Genomic DNA, 4,591 nt, shown 5'->3' on the forward strand with positions numbered 1-4,591 from the left:
CCTACTGGTCATCTATGAACATTTGAACATCTTGGTCATGTTCTGTTATATTCTCCACCCGGCACAGACTGAAGAGGACTGGCCACCCCTCATAGCCTGGTTCCTCTAGGTTTCTTCCTATGTTTTGGCCTTTCTAGGGAGTTTTTCCTAGCCACCGTGCTTCTACACCTGCATTGCTTGCTGTTTGGGGTTTTAGGCTGGGTTTCTGTACAGCACTTTGTGACATCAGCTGACGTAAGAAGGGCTTTATAAATACATTTGATTGATTGATTGATTGATTGATCAGGGGAGCTGACAGGGGGGCTGTTAGGAGGGTGTTGGGTCTGTTGGGGTGGTGGGTCCTATGTTGTCTGGTCCAGATCTGAGGTGGGGTATTCTGCTGGCTTTTTGGGGGGAGTGTGCTACTCTCTGTCACACCTAATATAATAATAATATATAATAATATATGCCATTTAGCAGACGCTTTTATCCAAAGCGACTTACAGTCATGTGTGCATACATTCTACGTATGGGTGGTCCCGGGGATTGAACCCACTACCCTGGCGTTACAAGCGCCATGCTCTACCAACTGAGCTACAGAAGGACCACTACCCTCAACTTTCTCACCTCCTTCAGTGCCATGTTGTGCCTCTAAGTTCTCTCACCTCAGTCCGTAGAACTGCCAGCTCTCTCAGACAGCCGTCCATCTCCACCTCCTGCCCTCCGGGTCTTGTTGAGGGGGGTTGTTGTGGGGTCTGTTTTGTGGGTTTGTTCTGTCTGAGTTGTGTGGACTGAGCTCCACCATGTCTCTCTCCAGCTCTGTGAATGTATCCCTCTCAATGATGGAGGAACAGTGCAGTTGTGGGACATGGGTGTGTTCAGTGCTGGGGGGGGGGGGTGACTATCCTCGTCTGCAGGACAGTTTGAAGAGGTGTGATCAGACACACTCAGGACGAGGGAGTCGTCACAGAGAGAGGGATTTTCCTGCTGTCTTCTCTCTTTGATCCCGTAAAAATTCTGCTGGAATTGCATGAGGATGCCCTGCACAATTACTGTCCCAGACTTGTACACATTGACAGAGGTTTTTTCAATTTCCTCAATGTCTAGTATGCAGAGCTTCCACCCTGGGCCAATATCCTCTCTCTTGACATAGGGGTAGTGTGCTCTTATAGCACTGTGCCATGCCGGGGTATAGTCTGTGTGGAAAATTACGTTGCTTACGTTCCTCTCTTTGTAGCAGTCAGCAAATAGTGTCTCTGGATTTTTTCTTGATGAGCTTTTTTTCGCAGTGTTTTTTTTATATCCATGGGGTACTGTATTGTAATGACCTCTGCACAGGGATACGCCATGGGGGCTTCAAAGGCCTCTGCATTTGGGGGAGGGTGTGTGAAACTCCTGCCATTTTTGGGCTCAAGAGTTTTCACACCTCTCACTTCACACTTCAGTGCTAATTGAAGTTGCAGCCAGGTCAGTTTTTGTCCTAACAGCTTGGTAGCTTAGTAGCCTTATTTAATTTAAGATTTATATAACAAAATTACCTGGAGATTATAGTCTGTTTGCACAATTTGGGGAATATTCAGAGGTGGAACTTTCTGTGGGAATTAACGGGAATATATGGGAATTAACGGAAATATACAGTGGCAAGAAAAAGTATGTGAACCCTTTGGAATTACCTGGATTTGTACATAAATTGGTCATAAAATTTGATCTAATCTAATAACACACAAACAATGCTACATTTTCATGTCTTTATTGAACACACCGTGTAAACATTCACAATGCAGGTTAGGAAAAGTATGTGATTCAATAAAAGATTGACCCTCCTTTGGAAGCTCTTGGCAACTCTTCACATGGGATGATTTCACTGAACGACAAAACAAAGGGAATATTAAATGATCCTCAATGATCCATCGCATCTCCCAAAAATGTTTTCAACACACATCTGAGAAAAGATAGTCTAGCAACTAAAGCTTTGGTTGTCTTCCTCTCAGGCTTCCATGTCTTCTCCCTGGACCTCCTCAAAGTCCACCTCTTGAACATCAGACTCTGAGGCCTCGTCTTCACTGTCACTTTCCAACCTTGTTGAGGATGGCTCATTGTCAGGCTCAAAAAGACTCAAATTTGTATGGGCTTCAGGCAGAAATCTTGACACGTTTTGATGTATTTCAGAACTGCAGTGTCCTCTGCTTGGAGCAACAGTGAAGTGGGCAGGGCAGTACGAATTTATTCTCTTACATCTGCAAGCAGAGTCAGGATGAACGTCAGACAGGATGGCATTGTCTCCCTCAATCTGTGGAATGGCTACTGCTATACGTTTCAGGGGTTTCAGGCTGCTTACCACTCTCCTCCAAAATACATCATCCAGGAGGATCCTCTTCATGGGGCTGTCCATATCGGGAGACTGTGATATGGCCATTTCTTGGAGAGACTCCTTCCCCTCCAGGAGACTGTCAAACATAATGACAACACCACCCCATTGGGTGTTGCTGGGCAGCTTCAATGTGGTGCTCTTATTCTTCTCACTTTGCTTGGTGAGGCAGATTGCTGCTATAACTTGATGACCCTTCACATACCTAACCATTTCCTTGGCTCTCTTGTAAGAGTGTATCCATTGTTTTCAGTGCCATGATGTTCTTGAGGAGCAGATTCAATGAGCAGCACAGACAATGGGTGTGATGTGAGAGTAGGACTCTTCCACTTTATTCCTTGCCCACGAACATTCGACCACCCATCAGAGATGATTGCAATTTAGTCTGCTTTCGCTATGCTTTGCTTGACCTTAACTTGAACTCTGTTGAACTCTGCATCCAGCAAATGAGTAGATAAAGCATGTCTGGTTGGAGGGGTGTATGCTGGGCAAAGAACATTCAGAAATCTCTTCCAATACACTTTGCCTGTGAGCATCAGAGTTGAACCAGTTGCATACACATCTCGAGCAAGACATTCATCAGAATTTCTCTGACTACGTTCCTCCATTGAGTCCAAAAAACTTATGATTCCAGGAGGACAATGAGCTGTTGCTATTGATAAGGTGTCTGATTCATCATTTTCACCTCGAATAGAAGTAGAGGGACTTTTGTCAGAGGTTGCTTGTTGTGAGCGCTGAGGGAACTTTATGCACTTAGCCAGATGATTCTGCATCTTTGTTGCATTCTTCACATATGATTTGGCACAGTATTTACAAATGTACACAGCTTTTCCTTCTACATTAGCTGCAGTGAAATGTCTCCACACATCAGATAGTGCCGTGGCATTTTCCTGTAAAGATTAGAAAAAAATGAGTAAAAAAAAAACAAATACAATTCCATGTACAAATAAATAGTTTAGCAGTTAGATTAAACAACTCCTTTGTAAGATAAATGTTTTAAATGAAACGTATGGAAAAGATAAATGTTCTAAAATGAAACGTATGGAAACAGGTGAATTAACACTCCTCAGTTAGCAGGCTCAAGCAAGCTAAAACCGACATGGTAGCAAAAACTAACTAGCAGAAATTGTTAACAAGTTAGAAATGATTTAAACACAGTTTGCTGTAGGCTACTATTTACTTGTTAACAAAAAAAGAATGTATGTCATATAAAATATATTCACCCCACCCAGTATTCTAATCAAAACTTACCAATTTAAGAAAGATTCCCAAAATTTCCGGGCTTAACTTTCCGGAATTTACTGGAACATTTTCGACCCTTTGCGTTCCTATTATAGTCTTTTTGGCTTCAGAAGTAGGTTCAGACTGAACATTACTCACTCAGTTTTGTGTTTGATGGTGTTTCCAGGTTCCGCTGTGTTTCTTTTGCAGGTTTTGGTTTGTTAGAAGTTTTTTCTTGATAGTCAAATCATATTGTATTTGCCACATGCTCTGAATACAACAGGTGTAGACCTTACCGTGAAATGCTGAATACAACAGGTGTAGGTAGACCTTACCGTGAAATGCTGAATACAACAGGTGTAGGTAGACCTTACCGTGAAATGCTGAATACAACAGGTGTAGGTAGACCTTACCGTGAAATGCTGAATACAACAGGTGTAGACCTTACCGTGAAATGCTGAATACAACAGGTGTAGGTAGACCTTACCGTGAAATGCTGAATACAACAGGTGTAGGTAGACCTTACTGTGAAATGCTGAATACAACAGGTGTAGGTAGACCTTACCGTGAAATGCTGAATACAACAGGTGTAGGTAGACCTTACCGTGAAATGCTGAATACAACAGGTGTAGGTAGACCTTACCGTGAAATGCTGAATACAACAGGTGTAGGTAGACCTTACCGTGAAATGCTGAATACAACAGGTGTAGGTAGACCTTACCGTGAAATGCTGAATACAACAGGTGTAGGTAGACCTTACCGTGAAATGCTGAATACAACAGGTGTAGGTAGACCTTACCGTGAAATGCTGAATACAACAGGTGTAGGTAGACCTTACCGTGAAATGCTGAATACAACAGGTGTAGGTAGACCTTACCGTGAAATGCTGAATACAACAGGTGTAGACCTACCGTGAAATGCTGAATACAACAGGTGTAGACCTACCGTGAAATGCTTACTTACAAGCCATTAACCAACAATGCAGCTTTAAGAAATAGAGTTAAGAATAAACAAAATAAACTA

Source organism: Oncorhynchus gorbuscha, linkage group LG23 (genome assembly GCF_021184085.1).
Source record: "Oncorhynchus gorbuscha isolate QuinsamMale2020 ecotype Even-year linkage group LG23, OgorEven_v1.0, whole genome shotgun sequence".
Lineage (NCBI taxonomy): Eukaryota > Metazoa > Chordata > Actinopteri > Salmoniformes > Salmonidae > Oncorhynchus > Oncorhynchus gorbuscha.